Genomic DNA, 25,332 nt, shown 5'->3' on the forward strand with positions numbered 1-25,332 from the left:
CGTGCATCGCTCCCTCTCCTCCTCTGTGGGGCAAAATCAGGGAACGTGGAGCTCACTATCCCCAGCTATACCCAACCACTCTTCTATGAATTATGGTAAGGTGACTGGAGCAACCCCTGTAACTGTAAACCAATAATGTCCAATCACTCTTCAGTGCTAACTGCTATCCCACCTAACCCCTATCCCCAACTATACCCAACAAAACTACCCCATTATGTCCAAACAGACCTACGGCTATGCCCAACTATACCCATCCACACTTCTGCTATCTCCAGTCCTAGCTACCCGCTATCCCCAACTATACCCAACAAAACTATCCCATTATGTCCAAACAGACCTACGGCTATGCCCAATTATACCCATCCACACTTCTGCTATCTCCAGTCCTAGCTACCCGCTATCTCCAACTATATCCAACAAAACTATCCCATTATGTCCAAACAGACCTACGGCTATGCCCAACTATACCCATCCACACTTCTGCTATCTCCAGTCCTAGCTACCCGCTATCTCCAACTATACCCAACAAAACTATCCCATTATGTCCAAACAGACCTACGGCTATGCCCGTCTAAATCCAACCAGCCTTATATTATGAGGTAGACGTTGATCAGAGACATGAACCACATTTCCATTTAATTGTCTCAAACATTATATATCGGTCAGGGCAGCCAATGCTGCTGGAGATATTTTATGGTGGAACAGAATTTTAGTTCTTTCCATACATTGTGTTACTGGATACAAAGAACTTTGTGTCTGAGTCTGTGCGATTACTACACAGGCTGTGAGCAGATCCCAGGAGGTTTAAGGTGATCAACTCGTAACAATAACCTATGTAAACTATAGAAGAATATATTTACTGCTTCTCTAGAAATATTCAGCATATACATATACTGTTCCCGAGCGATGCGCAGTGAAATGCGCGTCACACATTGTTATATGTGTGAAATGCAGCTGTCATCCTTTATTTATAAAGCAAAGGCGTTTTCTGGCATGCTGCAGAACGGGAGATGATGGCACAAGTGCCAGCAATATTAATCTACAGAGGTGAAAACTGACAATCAATAGGAAACAGACTTCTCAAAGGGGAAACACAGACCACAGCTATAAAACGCGTGGCGTATGGGATTTGGACAACAAAATACTGAGCTCAAACCTGAAAGAACTACAAAAAGACTTAGAAGGACGCTAAACCTATGTTTTTCTTTTTATTTTCTGTTTATATTATAGAAATATGAAGTCACAAATATATTAAATATTCTTGCTATAGGACAGCTTGCAGAGATCACAATTTAGCACAGTTCCATTAATAGAGTTCTCTTCCCTATGATCTCTTTATCTTCCGCCAGTGCTCTCTTGATTTGTGATAATCTTCTCACAATAACTTGGGGTTTGTCCTACTGTAAATGTGTGTCTACAGTACCCCCACATTCTGGCTGTAAAATAGTTAGACCGGGCAGATACTACGGATAAAAGTCAAAACAACCGACTATGCACGGTGTGTAAAACATAAAACTGGAATGAGGGGCCCAAAAACACATATCAACTCATGAAACTTTTGACAATTCTGCCATTTTCATTACTGTCCTTCTACCAGCACAGGGATGAATTGTGAAATTTTGTCGGAAGTTCCTTGGCCATCATCTTTGGCTGAGGATATAAACTGTCTTGTTAGCAGCTTCAGTATATAGTGAGGTCACCAACATTCCTGACATCTGCAGGTGACTTAAAGGTGAGTCTGAAATTGAATTTGCCTCCATCGAGAATTGACCATAATAAATATAACAAATATGAATATGTAAAGAAACAATTACTGTATTTTGTCTTTTGATTTTGCAGCCTCAGAAGCTACTAATCATTCCTTTCCAAAAAAACAAGAGCAGAGAATAAGCTGTGTTTAATAATATAACGATTATTATTATGATAATGAGTTAGAGAACACAGTCTGTCAGTAGCCCAGGATGCAGCAAGTGGGATACTGTATGCAGAGTACACCAGAGACCCATCATATATACACAGGGCCGTCTTTCCCATTGGGCACAATGGGCAGGTGCCTGGGGGCCCTGCAGCCCAGGAGGGCCCGTCGGAGGCAGCAAAAAAAAAAAAAACCTGCAAAAAAAGAAGAAAATACTTACCTTGCGGTCAGCTGGTGATCCGGCTCCCTCCCTGGTCTCCTCCTCCGTCGCGCTGGCAGTGCATGTCGAGGGTGACGTCATCACGCCCGCCCGAAATCCATTGCGGAGCGCGACGGAGGAGGAGACCATGCAGGGAGCCGGATCGCCAGCTGACCGCAAGGTAAGTATTTTCTTCTCTTTTTTTCAGGTTTGTTTTTTTTTGCTGCCTCCGACGGGACCCCCTGGGCTGCAGGGCCCATATATATAATCATATTTTTTTTTTGTATATATAGGGGCCCCGGTGCACTGCTGTGCCCGGGGGCCCAAGATGTTCTTAAGAGGGCCCTGTATATACACAAATCTCATATCATCTCCAGCTATGTGTCTGTGCTAAGTCTAACGTTGTGTATATACATTCTTTCCTTAGTAAAATCCCTCAGACAGACAAACAAGGAAAACACAGGACTCCCTCCCCTACACTTCATGTATCTATATAACTGGATACCACTCCCTCCTACACTTCATGTATCTATATAACTGGATACCACTCCCTCCCCTACACTTCATGTATCTATATAACTGGATACCACTCCCTCCCCTACACTTCATGTATCTATATAACTGGATACCAGTCCCTCCCCTACACTTCATGTATCTATATAACTGGATACCACTCCCTCCCCTACACTTCATGTATCTATATAACTGGATACCACTCCCTCCTCTACACTTCATGTATCTATATAACTGGATACCACTCCCTCCCCTACACTTCATGTATCTATATAACTGGATACCACTCCCTTCCCTACACTTCATGTATCTATATAACTGGATACCACTCCCTCCCCTACACTTCATGTATCTATATAACTGGATACCACTCCCTCCCCTACACTTCATGTATCTATATAACTGGATACCACTCCCTCCCCTACACTTCATGTATCTATATAACTGGATACCACTCCCTCCCCTACACTTCATGTATCTATATAACTGGATACCACTCCCTCCCCTACACTTCATGTATCTATATAACTGGATACCACTCCCTCCCCTACACTTCATGTATCTATATAACTGGATACCACTCCCTCCTCTACACTTCATGTATCTATATAACTGGATACCACTCCCTCCCCTACACTTCATGTATCTATATAACTGGATACCACTCCCTTCCCTACACTTCATGTATCTATATAACTGGATACCACTCCCTCCCCTACACTTCATGTATCTATATAACTGGATACCACTCCCTCCCCTACACTTCATGTATCTATATAACTGGATACCACTCCCTCCCCTACACTTCATGTATCTATATAACTGGATACCACTCCCTCCCCTACACTTCATGTATCTATATAACTGGATACCACTCCCTCCCCTACACTTCATGTATCTATATAACTGGATACCACTCCCTCCCCTACACTTCATGTATCTATATAACTGGATACCACTCCCTCCCCTACACTTCATGTATCTATATAACTGGATACCACTCCCTCCCCTACACTTCATGTATCTATATAACTGGATACCACTCCCTCCCCTACACTTCATGTATCTATATAACTGGATACCACTCCCTCCCCTACACTTCATGCATCTATATAACTGGATACCACTCCCTCCCCTACACTTCATGTATCTATATAACTGGATACCACTCCCTCCCCTACACTTCATGTATCTATATAACTGGATACCACTCCCTCCCCTACACTTCATGTATCTATATAACTGGATACCACTCCCTCCTCTACACTTCATGTATCTATATAACTGGATACCACTCCCTCCCCTACACTTCATGTATCTATATAACTGGATACCAGTCCCTCCCCTACACTTCATGTATCTATATAACTGGATACCACTCCCTCCCCTACACTTCATGTATCTATATAACTGGATACCACTCCCTCCCCTACACTTCATGTATCTATATAACTGGATACCACTCCCTCCCCTACACTTCATGTATCTATATAACTGGATACCACTCCCTCCCCTACACTTCATGCATCTATATAACTGGATACCACTCCCTCCCCTACACTTCATGTATCTATATAACTGGATACCACTCCCTCCACTTCACACTTCATGTATCTATATAACTGGATACCACTCCCTCCCCTACACTTCATGTATGTATATAACTGGATACCACTCCCTCCTCTACACTTCATGTATCTATATAACTGGATACCACTCCCTCCACTTCACACTTCATGTATCTATATAACTGGATACCACTCCCTCCTACACACTTCATGCATCTATATAACTGGATACCACTCCCTCCCCTACACTTCATGTATCTATATAACTGGATACCACTCCCTCCTACACACTTCATGTATCTATATAACTGGATACCACTCCCTCCCCTACACTTAATGTATCTATATAACTGGATACCACTCCCTCCCCTACACTTCATGTATCTATATAACTAGATACCACTCCCTCCCCTACACTTCATGTATCTATATAACTGGATACCACTCCCTCCCCTACACTTCATGTATCTATATAACTGGATACCACTCCCTCCCCTACACTTCATGTATCTATATAACTAGATACCACTCCCTCCCCTACACTTCATGTATCTATATAACTGGATACCACTCCATCCTACACACTTCATGTATCTATATAACTGGATACCACTCCCTCCCCTACACTTCATGTATCTATATAACTGGATACCACTCCCTCCCCTACACTTCATGTATCTATATAACTGGATACCACTCCCTCCACTTCACACTTCATGTATCTATATAACTGGATACCACTCCCTCCCCTACACTTCATGTATCTATATAACTGGATACCACTCCCTCCCCTACACTTCATGTATCTATATAACTGGATACCACTCCCTCCCCTACACTTCATGTATCTATATAACTGGATACCACTCCCTCCCCTACACTTCATGTATCTATATAACTGGATACCACTCCCTCCCCTACACTTCATGTATCTATATAACTGGATACCACTCCCCCCTCTACACTTCATGCATCTATATAACTGGATACCACTCCCTCCCCTACACTTCATGTATCTATATAACTGGATACCACTCCCTCCCCTACACTTCATGCATCTATATAACTGGATACCACTCCCTCCCCTACACTTCATGTATCTATATAACTGGATACCAGTCCCTCCCCTACACTTCATGTATCTATATAACTGGATACCACTCCCTCCCCTACACTTCATGTATCTATATAACTGGATACCACTCCCTCCCCTACACTTCATGCATCTATATAACTGGATACCACTCCCTCCCCTACACTTCATGTATCTATATAACTGGATACCAGTCCCTCCCCTACACTTCATGTATCTATATAACTGGATACCACTCCCTCCCCTACACTTCATGTATCTATATAACTGGATACCACTCCCTCCCCTACACTTCATGCATCTATATAACTGGATACCACTCCCTCCCCTACACTTCATGTATCTATATAACTGGATACCACTCCCTCCACTTCACACTTCATGTATCTCTATAACTGGATACCACTCCCTCCCCTACACTTCATGTATCTATATAACTGGATACCACTCCCTCCCCTACACTTCATGTATCTATATAACTGGATACCACTCCCTCCTACACACTTCATGTATCTATATAACTGGATACCACTCCCTCCCCTACACTTCATGTATCTATATAACTGGATACCACTCCCTCCCCTACACTTCATGTATCTATATAACTGGATACCACTCCCTCCCCTACACTTCATGTATCTATATAACTGGATACCACTCCCTCCCCTACACTTCATGTATGTATATAACTGGATACCACTCCCTCCTCTACACTTCATGTATCTATATAACTGGATACCACTCCCTCCCCTACACTTCATGTATCTATATAACTGGATACCACTCCCTCCTACACACTTCATGCCTCTATATAACTGGATACCACTCCCTCCCCTACACTTCATGCATCTATATAACTGGATACCACTCCCTCCCCTACACTTCATGTATCTATATAACTGGATACCACTCCCTCCACTTCACACTTCATGTATCTATATAACTGGATACCACTCCCTCCCCTACACTTCATGTATCTATATAACTGGATACCACTCCCTCCCCTACACTTCATGTATCTATATAACTGGATACCACTCCCTCCCCTACACTTCATGCATCTATATAACTGGATACCACTCCCTCCCCTACACTTCATGTATCTATATAACTGGATACCACTCCCTCCCCTACACTTCATGTATCTATATAACTGGATACCACTCCCTCCCCTACACTTCATGTATCTATATAACTGGATACCACTCCCTCCTACACACTTCATGCCTCTATATAACTGGATACCACTCCCTCCCCTACACTTCATGCATCTATATAACTGGATACCACTCCCTCCCCTACACTTCATGTATCTATATAACTGGATACCACTCCCTCCACTTCACACTTCATGTATCTCTATAACTGGATACCACTCCCTCCCCTACACTTCATGTATCTATATAACTGGATACCACTCCCTCCCCTACACTTCATGTATCTATATAACTGGATACCACTCCCTCCTACACACTTCATGTATCTATATAACTGGATACCACTCCCTCCCCTACACTTCATGTATCTATATAACTGGATACCACTCCCTCCTACACACTTCATGCCTCTATATAACTGGATACCACTCCCTCCTCTACACTTCATGTATCTATATAACTGGATACCACTCCCTCCCCTACACTTCATGTATCTCTATAACTGGATACCACTCCCTCCTACACACTTCATGCCTCTATATAACTGGATACCACTCCCTCCTCTACACTTCATGTATCTATATAACTGGATACCACTCCCTCCCCTACACTTCATGTATCTATATAACTGGATACCACTCCCTCCCCTACACTTCATGTATCTATATACCTGGATACCACTCCCTCCTCTACACTTCATGTATCTATATAACTGGATACCACTCCCTCCTCTACACACTTCATGTATCTATATAACTGGATACCACTCCCTCCCCTACACTTCATGTATCTATATAACTGGATACCACTCCCTCCTACACACTTCATGTATCTATATAACTGGATACCACTCCCTCCTCTACACTTCATGTATCTATATAACTGGATACCACTCCCTCCCCTACACTTCATGTATCTATATAACTGGATACCACTCCCTCCCCTACACTTCATGTATCTATATAACTGGATACCACTCCCTCCTACACACTTCATGCATCTATATAACTGGATACCACTCCCTCCCCTACACTTCATGTATCTATATAACTGGATACCACTCCCTCCACTTCACACTTCATGTATCTCTATAACTGGATACCACTCCCTCCCCTACACTTCATGTATCTATATAACTGGATACCACTCCCTCCACTTCACACTTCATGTATCTATATAACTGGATACCACTCCCTCCCCTACACTTCATGTATCTATATAACTGGATACCACTCCCTCCACTTCACACTTCATGTATCTATATAACTGGATACCACTCCCTCCTACACACTTCATGTATCTATATAACTGGATACCACTCCCTCCTACACACTTCATGTATCTATATAACTGGATACCACTCCCTCCTACACACTTCATGCATCTATATAACTGGATACCACTCCCCCCCCTACACTTCATGTATCTATATAACTGGATACCACTCCCTCCTACACACTTCATGTATCTATATAACTGGATACCACTCCCTCCCCTACACTTCATGTATCTATATAACTGGATACCACTCCCTCCCCTACACTTCATGTATCTATATAACTAGATACCACTCCCTCCTCTACACTTCATGTATCTATATAACTGGATACCACTCCATCCTACACACTTCATGTATCTATATAACTGGATACCACTCCCTCCCCTACACTTCATGTATCTATATAACTGGATACCACTCCCTCCCCTACACTTCATGTATCTATATAACTGGATACCACTCCCTCCACTTCACACTTCATGTATCTATATAACTGGATACCACTCCCTCCCCTACACTTCATGCATCTATATAACTGGATACCACTCCCTCCCCTACACTTCATGTATCTATATAACTGGATACCACTCCCTCCCCTACACTTCATGTATCTATATAACTGGATACCACTCCCTCCCCTACACTTCATGTATCTATATAACTGGATACCACTCCCCCCTCTACACACTTCATATATCTTTATAACTGGATACCACTCCCTCCTACACACTTCATGTATCTATATAACTGGATACCACTCCCTTCTACACACTTCATGTATCCATATAACTGGATACCACTCCCTCCTCTACACACTTCATGTATCTATATAACTGGATACCACTCCCTTCTACACACTTCATGTATCCATATAACTGGATATCACTCCCTTCTACACACTTCATGTATCCATATAACTGGATACCACTCCCTCCTACACACTTCATGTATCTATATAACTGGATACCACTCCCTCCTACACACTTCATGCATCTATATAACTGGATACCACTCCCCCCCCTACACTTCATGTATCTATATAACTGGATACCACTCCCTCCTACACACTTCATGTATCTATATAACTGGATACCACTCCCTCCCCTACACTTCATGTATCTATATAACTGGATACCACTCCCTCCCCTACACTTCATGTATCTATATAACTGGATACCACTCCCTCCCCTACACTTCATGTATCTATATAACTGGATACCACTCCCCCCTCTACACACTTCATGTATCTTTATAACTGGATACCACTCCCTCCTACACACTTCATGTATCTATATAACTGGATACCACTCCCTTCTACACACTTCATGTATCCATATAACTGGATACCACTCCCTCCACTTCACACTTCATGTATCTATATAACTGGATACCACTCCCTCCCCTACACTTCATGTATCTATATAACTGGATACCACTCCCTCCCCTACACTTCATGTATCTATATAACTGGATACCACTCCCTCCCCTACACTTCATGTATCTATATAACTGGATACCACTCCCTCCCCTACACTTCATGCCTCTATATAACTGGATACCACTCCCTCCACTTCACACTTCATGTATCTATATAACTGGATACCACTCCCTCCCCTACACTTCATGTATCTATATAACTGGATACCACTCCCTCCCCTACACTTCATGTATCTATATAACTGGATACCACTCCCTCCACTTCACACTTCATGTATCTATATAACTGGATACCACTCCCTCCCCTACACTTCATGTATCTATATAACTGGATACCACTCCCTCCCCTACACTTCATGTATCTATATAACTGGATACCACTCCCTCCCCTACACTTCATGTATCTATATAACTGGATACCACTCCCTCCCCTACACTTCATGTATCTATATAACTGGATACCACTCCCTCCCCTACACTTCATGTATCTATATAACTGGATACCACTCCCTCCCCTACACTTCATGTATCTATATAACTGGATACCACTCCCTCCCCTACACTTCATGCATCTATATAACTGGATACCACTCCCTCCCCTACACTTCATGTATCTATATAACTGGATACCACTCCCTCCCCTACACTTCATGTATCTATATAACTGGATACCACTCCCTCCCCTACACTTCATGTATCTATATAACTGGATACCACTCCCTCCCCTACACTTCATGTATCTATATAACTGGATACCACTCCCTCCCCTACACTTCATGTATCTATATAACTGGATACCACTCCCTCCCCTACACTTCATGCATCTATATAACTGGATACCACTCCCTCCCCTACACTTCATGTATCTATATAACTGGATACCACTCCCTCCACTTCACACTTCATGTATCTCTATAACTGGATACCACTCCCTCCCCTACACTTCATGTATGTATATAACTGGATACCACTCCCTCCTCTACACTTCATGTATCTATATAACTGGATACCACTCCCTCCACTTCACACTTCATGTATCTATATAACTGGATACCACTCCCTCCTACACACTTCATGCATCTATATAACTGGATACCACTCCCTCCCCTACACTTCATGTATCTATATAACTGGATACCACTCCCTCCTACACACTTCATGTATCTATATAACTGGATACCACTCCCTCCCCTACACTTAATGTATCTATATAACTGGATACCACTCCCTCCCCTACACTTCATGTATCTATATAACTAGATACCACTCCCTCCTCTACACTTCATGTATCTATATAACTGGATACCACTCCCTCCTACACACTTCATGTATCTATATAACTGGATACCACTCCCTCCTACACACTTCATGCATCTATATAACTGGATACCACTCCCTCCCCTACACTTCATGCATCTATATAACTGGATACCACTCCCTCCCCTACACTTCATGTATCTATATAACTGGATACCACTCCCTCCACTTCACACTTCATGTATCTCTATAACTGGATACCACTCCCTCCCCTACACTTCATGTATGTATATAACTGGATACCACTCCCTCCTCTACACTTCATGTATCTATATAACTGGATACCACTCCCTCCACTTCACACTTCATGTATCTATATAACTGGATACCACTCCCTCCTACACACTTCATGTATCTATATAACTGGATACCACTCCCTCCTACACACTTCATGCATCTATATAACTGGATACCACTCCCCCCCCTACACTTCATGTATCTATATAACTGGATACCACTCCCTCCTACACACTTCATGTATCTATATAACTGGATACCACTCCCTCCCCTACACTTCATGTATCTATATAACTGGATACCACTCCCTCCCCTACACTTCATGTATCTATATAACTGGATACCACTCCCTCCCCTACACTTCATGTATCTATATAACTGGATACCACTCCCCCCTCTACACACTTCATGTATCTTTATAACTGGATACCACTCCCTCCTACACACTTCATGTATCTATATAACTGGATACCACTCCCTTCTACACACTTCATGTATCCATATAACTGGATACCACTCCCTCCCCTACACTTCATGTATCTATATAACTGGATACCACTCCCTCCACTTCACACTTCATGTATCTATATAACTGGATACCACTCCCTCCCCTACACTTCATGTATCTATATAACTGGATACCACTCCCTCCCCTACACTTCATGTATCTATATAACTGGATACCACTCCCTCCCCTACACTTCATGTATCTATATAACTGGATACCACTCCCTCCCCTACACTTCATGTATCTATATAACTGGATACCACTCCCTCCCCTACACTTCATGTATCTATATAACTGGATACCACTCCCTCCCCTACACTTCATGTATCTATATAACTGGATACCACTCCCTCCCCTACACTTCATGCATCTATATAACTGGATACCACTCCCTCCCCTACACTTCATGTATCTATATAACTGGATACCACTCCCTCCCCTACACTTCATGTATCTATATAACTGGATACCACTCCCTCCCCTACACTTCATGTATCTATATAACTGGATACCACTCCCTCCCCTACACTTCATGTATCTATATAACTGGATACCACTCCCTCCCCTACACTTCATGTATCTATATAACTGGATACCACTCCCTCCCCTACACTTCATGCATCTATATAACTGGATACCACTCCCTCCCCTACACTTCATGTATCTATATAACTGGATACCACTCCCTCCACTTCACACTTCATGTATCTCTATAACTGGATACCACTCCCTCCCCTACACTTCATGTATGTATATAACTGGATACCACTCCCTCCTCTACACTTCATGTATCTATATAACTGGATACCACTCCCTCCACTTCACACTTCATGTATCTATATAACTGGATACCACTCCCTCCTACACACTTCATGCATCTATATAACTGGATACCACTCCCTCCCCTACACTTCATGTATCTATATAACTGGATACCACTCCCTCCTACACACTTCATGTATCTATATAACTGGATACCACTCCCTCCCCTACACTTAATGTATCTATATAACTGGATACCACTCCCTCCCCTACACTTCATGTATCTATATAACTAGATACCACTCCCTCCTCTACACTTCATGTATCTATATAACTGGATACCACTCCATCCTACACACTTCATGTATCTATATAACTGGATACCACTCCCTCCCCTACACTTCATGTATCTATATAACTGGATACCACTCCCTCCCCTACACTTCATGTATCTATATAACTGGATACCACTCCCTCCACTTCACACTTCATGTATCTATATAACTGGATACCACTCCCTCCCCTACACTTCATGTATCTATATAACTGGATACCACTCCCTCCCCTACACTTCATGTATCTATATAACTGGATACCACTCCCTCCCCTACACTTCATGTATCTATATAACTGGATACCACTCCCTCCCCTACACTTCATGTATCTATATAACTGGATACCACTCCCTCCCCTACACTTCATGCATCTATATAACTGGATACCACTCCCTCCCCTACACTTCATGTATCTATATAACTGGATACCAGTCCCTCCCCTACACTTCATGTATCTATATAACTGGATACCACTCCCTCCCCTACACTTCATGTATCTATATAACTGGATACCACTCCCTCCCCTACACTTCATGCATCTATATAACTGGATACCACTCCCTCCCCTACACTTCATGTATCTATATAACTGGATACCACTCCCTCCACTTCACACTTCATGTATCTCTATAACTGGATACCACTCCCTCCCCTACACTTCATGTATCTATATAACTGGATACCACTCCCTCCCCTACACTTCATGTATCTATATAACTGGATACCACTCCCTCCTACACACTTCATGTATCTATATAACTGGATACCACTCCCTCCCCTACACTTCATGTATCTATATAACTGGATACCACTCCCTCCCCTACACTTCATGTATCTATATAACTGGATACCACTCCCTCCCCTACACTTCATGTATCTATATAACTGGATACCACTCCCTCCCCTACACTTCATGTATGTATATAACTGGATACCACTCCCTCCTCTACACTTCATGTATCTATATAACTGGATACCACTCCCTCCCCTACACTTCATGTATCTATATAACTGGATACCACTCCCTCCTACACACTTCATGCCTCTATATAACTGGATACCACTCCCTCCCCTACACTTCATGCATCTATATAACTGGATACCACTCCCTCCCCTACACTTCATGTATCTATATAACTGGATACCACTCCCTCCACTTCACACTTCATGTATCTATATAACTGGATACCACTCCCTCCCCTACACTTCATGTATCTATATAACTGGATACCACTCCCTCCCCTACACTTCATGTATCTATATAACTGGATACCACTCCCTCCCCTACACTTCATGCATCTATATAACTGGATACCACTCCCTCCCCTACACTTCATGTATCTATATAACTGGATACCACTCCCTCCCCTACACTTCATGTATCTATATAACTGGATACCACTCCCTCCCCTACACTTCATGTATCTATATACCTGGATACCACTCCCTCCTCTACACTTCATGTATCTATATAACTGGATACCACTCCCTCCTCTACACACTTCATGTATCTATATAACTGGATACCACTCCCTCCCCTACACTTCATGTATCTATATAACTGGATACCACTCCCTCCTACACACTTCATGTATCTATATAACTGGATACCACTCCCTCCTCTACACTTCATGTATCTATATAACTGGATACCACTCCCTCCCCTACACTTCATGTATCTATATAACTGGATACCACTCCCTCCCCTACACTTCATGTATCTATATAACTGGATACCACTCCCTCCTACACACTTCATGCATCTATATAACTGGATACCACTCCCTCCCCTACACTTCATGTATCTATATAACTGGATACCACTCCCTCCACTTCACACTTCATGTATCTCTATAACTGGATACCACTCCCTCCCCTACACTTCATGTATCTATATAACTGGATACCACTCCCTCCACTTCACACTTCATGTATCTATATAACTGGATACCACTCCCTCCCCTACACTTCATGTATCTATATAACTGGATACCACTCCCTCCACTTCACACTTCATGTATCTATATAACTGGATACCACTCCCTCCTACACACTTCATGTATCTATATAACTGGATACCACTCCCTCCTACACACTTCATGCATCTATATAACTGGATACCACTCCCCCCCCTACACTTCATGTATCTATATAACTGGATACCACTCCCTCCTACACACTTCATGTATCTATATAACTAGATACCACTCCCTCCTCTACACTTCATGTATCTATATAACTGGATACCACTCCCTCCACTTCACACTTCATGTATCTATATAACTGGATACCACTCCATCCTACACACTTCATGTATCTATATAACTGGATACCACTCCCTCCCCTACACTTCATGTATCTATATAACTGGATACCACTCCCTCCCCTACACTTCATGTATCTATATAACTGGATACCACTCCCTCCACTTCACACTTCATGTATCTATATAACTGGATACCACTCCCTCCCCTACACTTCATGCATCTATATAACTGGATACCACTCCCTCCCCTACACTTCATGTATCTATATAACTGGATACCACTCCCTCCCCTACACTTCATGTATCTATATAACTGGATAGCACTCCCTCCCCTACACTTCATGTATCTATATAACTGGATACCACTCCCCCCTCTACACACTTCATGTATCTATATAACTGGATACCACTCCCTCCCCTACACTTCATGTATCTATATAACTGGATACCACTCCCTCCCCTACACTTCATGTATCTTTATAACTGGATACCACTCCCTCCTACACACTTCATGTATCTATATAACTGGATACCACTCCCTTCTACACACTTCATGTATCCATATAACTGGATACCACTCCCTCCTCTACACACTTCATGTATCTATATAACTGGATACCACTCCCTTCTACACACTTCATGTATCCATATAACTGGATATCACTCCCTTCTACACACTTCATGTATCCATATAACTGGATATCACTCCCTCCTCTACACACTTCATGTATCTATACAACTGGACACCACTCCTTCCTACACACTTCATGTATCTATATAACTGGATACCACTCCCTCCTCCACACTTCATGTATCTATATAACTGGATACCACTTCCTCCTACACACTTCATGTATCTATATAACTGGATACCACTCCCTCCTCTACACACTTTCTACAAACTAATCTGATTGTTCTTTTGAATAAGTAGCTAAGGTAATAGATCATAGTGTAACTGCAGTGTTTCTATATTTTGGAAAGGTCTAGGACACTGTCCCACATGGAAGACTTGATTGGACTCTAAGGTGACGAAGTAGAGATGATATTGGTTGAAGGATAGACAACAGAGTTGTAGTAACTGGAATACATTCAGAAGGACCAGTGCTCAGTCTCTTGAGTTCCTTACGTCTCAGAAATGTCTCCAGTTCTTAGGGAGAATTGTCTGGGTAAATTGGGATGGCATTGTGGCACCTTTCCTAGCATTGCTTACAGTACAGTGACCTTGGGTTTTAAGAATTTTCTCCATGTTTTTCTGGAGGCCCATGGTCCAAGGTTAACTGTCTTCTGACCACCAAGGTTTGGGGTTTTGGGATATTAGATTGTAAGCTCTACTGGGGCAATGATGCTCTTGAATAGAATTCTGATGTACATCACTGAGGAATGAGTTGGTGCTATATAATTAAAAGATAATATTGGCTCAGCACATTTTATGTCCCCATAAGGGACATGCTGAGGAGACGAACGATGTCAGGTGACTCTCAGATATAATTCTCTGATGGTTATAAGTAGTATCCTGCATTGAAAAAGTATCCGTAATCATTATCCACGTACTATTCAATTCTGGTTGAGGTGGTTATGGAATCAGTAGAGAACTATCCAGTCTATGAAATAATTTCAAGTTGTATGGCATGGAAGAAGCTAGGAAGAAGCTGACGAGAGCAGTCAGTGAATATGTAGTTACAGAGATTATGGCCTCCGCATTGATACAGCATGTTCTCGTTTCAGCACTTCCTACCAGAGAGTTCACCTCAATGCTACAAAGAACAGGAAAGGCGGCTCAGCGGGTGGAGGAACTCTAAGAGATCGTGTCTCATCTCTTTGTTCTCCTTGTGACAAAGTACCTTTGTGACTTTCTTCACGTCAAAAGGAAAAACAGAAAACAAAAGTAGCTCTTGGTTATGTCACAAACTTCCTGTACCCGCTATAGACCTGATATTCAGATTAATGTGTAAACATGAAGGTTCTCTTCTGTTGCACAATGTAGAAATGGTGTTTGTCCTATCAAAACTGCTCTTCCTGTGCCACAAATTGACTCCACAGAGATCTTCCTTTCTAGTAATAGTGAGAAATGTGGCACAGTACCCAAGTTAAAAATTAAGTATATATTCTTGTATGCATCCAGGGAGCCATATCACACGATCTGACCAGTGTTTGTAAGTGATTTAATACTGACAATGCTCCATATCATCACTTTACTATGTTCCACCTGAGCTACTGATTCCATACTCAGATACATACTTTCCCTTGCAATATCCAATTTTACTTCCAATGATCCACCGGAACTAATGATTTTATATTCAATACATAAATGCCTTACTATATCCCACTAGTGATCTCATACTTAAACACACACACACCATCCCTTCCAATATACCACCAGAGCTAGTGATCCCATACTTAGACACACGCCTCCCTTCCAATGTACCACCAGAACTAGTAATCCCATACTCAGACACATGCCTCCCTTCCAATGTACCAACAAAACTAGTAATCCCATACTCAGACACAGACCATCCCTTCCAACGCTCCATCAGAATTAGTGATCCCATACTTATACACACGCCATCCCTTCCAATGTCCCACCAGATCTAGTGATCCCATTCTTAGACACACACCATCCCTTCCAATGTACCACCAGAGCTAGTAAACCCATACACAGACACATACCATTCCTTCTAATATACCACCAGAGCTAGTGATCCCATACTTAGACACACACCATCCCTTCCAATGTCCCACCAGAGCTAGTAATCCCATACTTAGACACACACCATCCCTTTCAATGTACCCCCAGAGCTAGTAATCACATACTTAGACACACGCCATCCCTTCCAATGTCCCACCAGATCTAGTGATCCCATTCTTAGACACACACCATCCCTTCCAATGTACCACTAGAGCTAGTAAACCCATACACAGACACATACCATTCCTTCTAATATACCACCAGAGCTAGTGATCCCATACTTGGACACACACCATCCCTTCCAATGTACCCCCAGAGCTAGTAATCACATACTTAGACACATGCCATCCCTTCCAATGTCCCACCAGAGCTAGTAATCCCAAACACAGACACATGCCATTCCTTCTAATATACTACCAGAGCTAGTAATCCCATACTTAGACACACACCATCCCTTCCAATGTACCACCAGAGCTAGTAATCCCATACTCACACACACACACACACACACACACACACCATCCCTTACAATATACCACCAGAGCTAGTGATCCCATACTTAGACATACACCATCCCATCCAATGTACCACCAGAACTAGTAGTCCCATACTCAGACACACACCATCCCTTCCAATATACCCCCAGAGCTAGTGATCCCATATTTAGACAAACACCATCCCACCCAACGTTCCACCAGAGCTAGTGATCCTATACTCAGACACAGACCATCCATTCCAATATACTACCAGAGTTAGTAATCCCATACTCAGACACAGACCATCCCTTCCAATATAACACCAGAGCTAGTAATCCCATACTCAGACACAGACCATCCCTTCCAACGCTCCATCAGAATTAGTGATCCCATACTTATACACACGCCATCCCTTCCAATGTCCCACCAGATCTAGTGATCCCATTCTTAGACACACACCATCCCTTCCAATGTACCACCAGAGCTAGTAAACCCATACACAGACACATACCATTCCTTCTAATATACCACCAGAGCTAGTGATCCCATACTTAGACACACACCATCCCTTCCAATGTCCCACCAGAGCTAGTAATCCCATACTTAGACACACACCATTCCTTCCAATGTACCCCCAGAGCTAGTAATCACATGCTTAGACACACGCCATCCCTTCCAATGTCCCACTGGAGCTAGTAATCCCATACACAGACACATGCCATTCCTTCTAATATAGCACCAGAGCTAGTAATCCCATACTTAGACACACGCCATCCCTTCCAATGTGCCACCAGAGCTAGTAATCCCATACTTAGACACACACCATCCCTTCCAATGTACCACCAGAGCTAGTAATCCCATACACACACACACACACACACACACACACACACACACACACACACACACACACACACACCATCCCTTTACAATATACCACCAGAACTAGTAATCCCATACTCAGACACACACCATCCCTTCCAATATACCCCCAGAGCTAGTGATCCCATATTTAGACAAACACCATCCCACCCAACGTTCCACCAGAGCTAGTGATCCTATACTCAGACACAGACTATCCATTCCAATATACTACCAGAGTTAGTAATCCCATATTTAGACACACACCATCCCTTCCAATATAACACCAGAGCTAGTGATCCCATACTCAGATACACACCATCTCTTCCAATGTACCACCAGAGCTAGTAATCCCATACTAAGACACAGACCATCCCTTCCAGTATACCACCAGAGCCAGTGATCCCATACTCAGACACATACTTCCCATCTAATGTCCCACAAGAACGAGTGATTCTATATTCAAGTCACACATCGTCCCTTCCAACGTTCCACCAGAGTGATTGATCCTATACTCAGACACACATCTCCCTTATATTGTCCCACCAGAGTTAGTAATTGATCCCTTTCTCCTACAGAAACACACTCCTTAACATCCCACCAGCGCTAGTGGACTATTCCACTATAACACGGGCAAGTTAGGGCATATGGTACTGAAGAACACTGATGAGTTAATAATAGTTACAGTCAGGAATATCCCCCAACCACACTGTGTAAAACAGGAACAGAGCCGCACTTCTTGTTTTCTAGATTAGCCACAAGCTAGGAGTGGTCCTGTCTCACAGACACATACACTTGGGGCCTGATTCATTAAGACACACGAAATGAACGCAGTGTGCGTTATTAAAAAAACACATGTAATTCGGGCATACGTCCGTCCGTATTCAGCTACAGGTGGATTTGAATAAAGTCTCTTGTTGAATATGGGTCTTCGATGCTCTGCTCATACAGCACTTGCTGTATTGAGACTGACCCAACACACTGCAATACGTACGTAGCTGGTGCAAGTGATACGTACCTATTGAAATGCCCGAAGCTTGAATAGGACGTTGCTGCGTGCTTAGCACGCGCTTATTGTACATTGACTACGTGCATACGCCCTTTGCCCTCCCTGTTCCGTCCATTAAATTATAGTCTGTAGTAAGTGTCCTTTGTTCTCTAAGATGAATTGGACGTTCTTGCGTTCACTGGTGTCAGTCCATTCCCAGCATGCGCAGAACTTTTATATGCAAAATATGTCACACATCAGCAGTTAAGTTTCTCTTTGAATCAGGCCCCTAGGGACTTGGTGCAAAACTTAGTTTAAAATAACCTAATTTACCATCCAGGGGGTAAATGTATCAAGCTGAGAGTTTTCCGGCGGGTTTGAAGAACCAATCAGATTCTAGCTGTGATTTATATAGTACATTCTACAAAATGACAGCTACAATCTGATTGGTTGCTATAGGCAACATCTCCACTTTTCAAACCCGCCGGAAAACTCTCAGCTTGATACATTTACCCCCAGATCTCTGCACGTATGGGCAACGTAAGGTACATACCAAATTACATGGCCCATATCACACAATGTTCTGCTCCCATTTGTGAGTTTTTTTCAGTTCGGCCCTAGTTATTTATGAACCCCAACCTCCAGAATCAAAATGCTGCTTTCCTGATTTTCCCACTCATTCTCCTATTTTACTAACTTGTACAAAAAACAGAAACCTTTATTATCAATTTAGTAATTCTGTAATAGGAAAATAATTTTGCTCCAGTAGAAATGAGTCATCTTGGATCGCTAGTCATTGTAATTTGACTGAAATAGGTATCAGAATATTACGTTCCAGGTGAAACAGGTCAGGTTGGGCTATTGATAAATGTTTTATTTCCACCCACACCATAGATCTGCACACAGTTTACTTGTTGGACAACAGTTTAGAGCGTAAGCTTTGCAGATCAGTGGATAAAGAACAATGAACGGGGTCAGGAGTGGACAAGTCCTGACAGATTGAGCACATTGGGGGTTGTAGTTACACTACAGCCGTGAGCTGGTATATTCCACCTGCCGTCATGCCATCTAGCACTGCATCATGCCATCTAGCACTGCATCATGCCATCTAGCACTGTGTCATGCCATCTACCACTGCATCATGCCATCTAGCACTGCATCATGCCATCTACCACTGCATCATGCCATCTAGCACTGCATCATGCCATCTAGCACTGCATCATGCCATCTGGCACTGCGTATGAAATGTTCATCAGCTGAGCTCCATTGTTTCATTACCCAATGACTAAGTATAAAGGAGGGTCAGCGATGAAAACCAAAAACCACTCAGCTGAGTCACCAAAATGATTTAACCCTTTCTTCTACTGACATGGTAGAAATAAGCAAGACAAACCGATAGGACACTATTACCGTCCCAACTTATCACTTCCTCCTTTTATATCCGGTACAGTAATAAGGGGTTTAACCAAATTTAACCAGCTCCCTGCTGGACCCATGACCCCGATCATATCAATATGCCCTGTTTTACATGGTCATACTGAGATTTCTGATATAAAGGACACAGTGGGGACCACACAAATTTCACAGGACGCCCATGTAACCCGATCAGTCAGAGTTCAAGGGAAAAAGGTTCCTGGCATCTGTACAACGACCAACCTTTTGTTATAAAATATGACTGCAATGAAAAGTGACTATTCCCTGACTCCTTCCAGCAGACACCAGCTGACAAGACTCATTCTCCAACACTTTCTAACAACCTGATACTTAGACTGTGGAGGAGATGGCACCATGATAATATAAAGCAGCAGGGCATTTACCCCTGCCCCTCAGCATGCTGCACCTGAATATAACATGTGTAGGTGTAGCTGACAAGATGTGGTGTGAACGAACCTTTTTACACACTTCTCTCACACTCATATTTGCACACACCAATTAGGTGCAATTTTGCATCTTGGCAAAAACATTTTGAGCTGCAGTGGGCGAGGAGGAGGGGCAAATTTAAAATGCATGGATAGGCTTAGAGTTGGGAGGGGGACATGTCCAAGCTCAACTCTAAATCCCAATGTTTAAATAAATCTGCCGGGCATTTGTGTGCCCCAAGCAGAAGCAGACAGTATATTCCTTTAATTGAATCCTCCTCACCCCCCACATGGCAGCGGGGTTGGTCCAGCTGTGAATTTACACCCTACACCCTTCAGCTAGATCTGCGCCCAGCTGCAAAAGAGGCCAATGGGTGTAACTAGAAATTACTGGGTCCCAGAGCAAAATTCGGAACAGGTCTCTCCCTAACCCTGCAGGATGCTGAGTATAACTTTACCATCCCCAGGCCTGAACTATATACACGTAATAAATCAGTGAGCAGCCAGACTCAGGCCTCTGTCCAGGGACTAGTCTGTCCCATGCTAGTTACACGGACAGCTGTACGCACATTAGTGATCTTTCCTAACATGCTTTGCTGACATATAGCAGTAGCTTCTGGATGGTGGCTGTGCGCTCAGGATGCTTGTAGATGCACCACCAATGTCTGAGGCGGGGGGACAATGTATATCTCAGTGTGGTGACCCCAGGGTAGAACTTCCTGTCTGCTCTCAATCCGTTACATGGGAATTCAGAGCAGCCTGAGCCGGGCCCCTCAGTCTGTGTGACACACATCACAAGCCCAACGCCGGTGTCATGTTTGGAGATCGCCCCAGAGGGTTAAACGTCATTTCAAACAAGATCACAATGGTAGGTTTGTAAAGATGACGTTTACATGTCTGTTTGGAAGAAACACAGGTCCAGTTTGACATGTAAGCTACACCTTAGATGTCAGATCACCTTTGTTTCAAATCATTAGAAGGTTGCTCACTGGGCACTGCTATATTTCTGTAAAATTCCCACCAATAGCACAAGACACTAACTTGCATCAATAATACAGAAGGGTTTTCTTCCACAGTTAAGTGACTGGCTTATTTGTTTTACACTACAAAGGGAAACATGGACTTGATACCTTTATTAACTAATCGAACTAGGATTAGATTGCAAGCTTCTAAAACCAGGTCTATTCAGGGTGATTTTCAATGATACATTTTACTTAAAGATCTAATTGGAGAATTGCAAAATGGCTAACGAAGAGACCAAAGTGGTTTGAGGAGCTTGCAATCTAATTTATCGCTCTTGCTGGGAGCCTGCTTCATAAATCCATACTGTTAAATAAATAAAATAACACTGAGCAACTTATGGCGATATATATGTATACAGCAGAAATTAAATAACCTTCATTGATGATGCAACTTCCAATGTTAACCAGAGAAAGCCCAGAAGAGCTTACAATCTAGAGCTGTGGATCAGGAGTTTATGACTGTTTTACTACAGTTATATTGGTCATTTCGGGAGCCCCAGGTCTTCGATCAGGGAGAATTTTATCATCGTAGATTACTGCATCCTATCTAAGAGGCATTAGATAGAAATAACACAAACACAATTTACTTTACAGGCTGACAGTTGTCACTGTGTACTTTCCAGGGGCTGCCTGGACAATTCTAGCCTGTTGGGTGAGACTAAAAATCTAGGTAGTCCAGTGACCCAGCCCAAGGTAACCTATTATGGGACCGACCTGAGGGGCAGATGCCCCCCTGCCCCCCCTGGTACTGCCCACCATCCTAACTTTCCTTACTGTTCATATAGAAGGAAACCACCTTCTGAGTATAGAATCAGACGCTACGGCTACAGAAACATGCTCCATTCTCCCTGCGTCCAGCGTTCCTGAGCATCTCTTATGGGATCCTATAAACAGTTACATGACCTGTAGGCATCTTCTGGCACATTAGCACTCACCGCTCATATCTCTATGTAGAAGAAGTGAGGTCCTTCGGTGGCTGGAGCTTCTGCAGGATGAGTGGACCTCTGGTTGATCTAGGAGCTGTCTTCTGAGATGTCCTCTGGGTGGCTGCAGGCGAGATGTGTTCTGAGAGCCTGGAGAGATGTTACTAATAACTGTTCAGGGCGTTTAAAGCTGGGAGAGTCAGTAAAACTCTGCAGAGCAGAAGGAAGTGAGAGAGGAGGAAGTTAAGAAACAGAAGTAGTTAACAGCAGCCAGTCTCAGCTGGCTCCCTGCTCTGTCCATTATATCTGGAAGAGTTCAGGCTGCTGCTTAGCTATTAACCTCTTCTTTGTTTGACATTCCAGGAGTCTGTAAATCAGGCCAGGTCTGCAGGACCTCTATGGCCAGGTCACATCTGGAAGAGATCAGAAGAGGAAAGGTTACACAGCAGTGTGTGAGTAGGGCACAGCCACCCACTTTAACACTATCACCACCGAGTCATATTGTGTATTGTGATTAGACTCACGTACAGCACAACTGACTATACACGCTGCAGTCTCCTGAACGTTGGAGATCTTGTACAATCAGGTTGATATACAATGCACACACTTTACAATCCTATGCGTTTAATGTACTCAGGGGAGGGCTGGTATATTTTAGCCCGAGGGGCAAGACTCTACTCAACATTTTAAAAGGACAAAAATGCAGGTGGCCCAGTGATTCAGACCAAGATAGACCCCTATAAGACCGGCCCGGGGGGGCAGATTCCCCCTGCCCCCAAGCACAGCCTGCCCCAGAATGTAATAATTCTAAATGAGATTGTAAATTATAAAACAGGTGATTGCTTCACAGACATGACCAATTTGATCTGACGGATTAGAGAGGTGAGAGGCTGTAGGAACGGACTCTTTAATCAACTTCAAGACGTCCATTCTTCAAAATATCAATAAGGAACAAACGGATGGATGATGAGATTGTAACATGTGTCAGCTACTTAATAGTCCTGAAGTCTTCCCCATTGTGTATGCGGTATTGTGATGTCACACACCTACTATTATATAAATGTAGGGTTATAGAAATCAAATAAGGAGAGGGCAGATTTAGAGGAGAGTGTCCTTCTTTGTTGAAGTGCTCACAGTCCTTTACTCCCGGCAAAATTACACGGATGCATTCTGCACATTCCAGTTGTACTGAACTGGGAAAGCGTTTATCTAGACACATTTCCAACAATGAAAACACATGTTAAGCAGACAATCCAGATGTCCCCTCACTCTCAGGACACATGTAATACAGACAGTCCCGGTGTCCACTCACTCTCAGGACACACGTAATATAGACAGTCCCGATGTCCCCTCACTCTCAGGACACATGTAATACAGACAGTCCCGGTGTCCCCTCACTCTCAGGACACATGTAATACAAACAGTCCCGATGTCCTCTCACTCTCAGGACACATGTAACACAGACAGTTCCGGTGACCTCTCACTCTCAGGACACATGTAATACAGACAGTTCTGGTGTCCCCTCACTCTCAGGACACATGTAATACAGACAGTCCCTGGTGACCGCTCACTCTCAGGACACATGTAATACAGACAGTCCCGGTGTCCCCTCACTCTCAGGACACATGTAATACAGACAGTCCTGGTGTCCCCTCACTCTCAGGACACATGTAATACAGACAGTCCCCGGTGACCTCTCACTCTCAGGACACATGTAATACAGACAGTATCGGTGTCCCCTCACTCTCAGGACACATGTAATAAAGACAGTCCTGGTGTCCCCTCACTCTCAGGACACATGTCATACAGACAGTCCCAGTGTCCTCTCACTCTCAGAACACATGTAATACAGACAGTCCCGATGTCCCCTCACTCTCAGGACACATATAATACAGACAGTCCCGGTGTCCCCTCACTCTCAGGACTCATGT

General features: G+C 43.2%; 1 protein-coding gene across 2 annotated transcripts in view; it reads right to left on the reverse strand.

The window, feature by feature from the left end:
• Window positions 1–23,820, reverse strand: part of RHOG (ras homolog family member G) — a 35,178-nt gene extending 11,358 nt beyond the window's left edge. Inside the window, exon 1 of one of the 2 annotated variants that reach the window (XM_075198403.1) lies at window positions 23,414–23,820. The gene's annotated coding sequence lies outside the window, so the exon portion shown is untranslated. The remainder of the gene's footprint in view (window positions 1–23,413) is intronic. The other variant, XM_075198402.1, reaches the window with a different exon arrangement.
• Window positions 23,821–25,332: the final 1,512 nt, after the last annotated feature.

This window comes from Mixophyes fleayi, chromosome 2 (assembly GCF_038048845.1).
Source record: "Mixophyes fleayi isolate aMixFle1 chromosome 2, aMixFle1.hap1, whole genome shotgun sequence".
NCBI lineage: Eukaryota > Metazoa > Chordata > Amphibia > Anura > Limnodynastidae > Mixophyes > Mixophyes fleayi.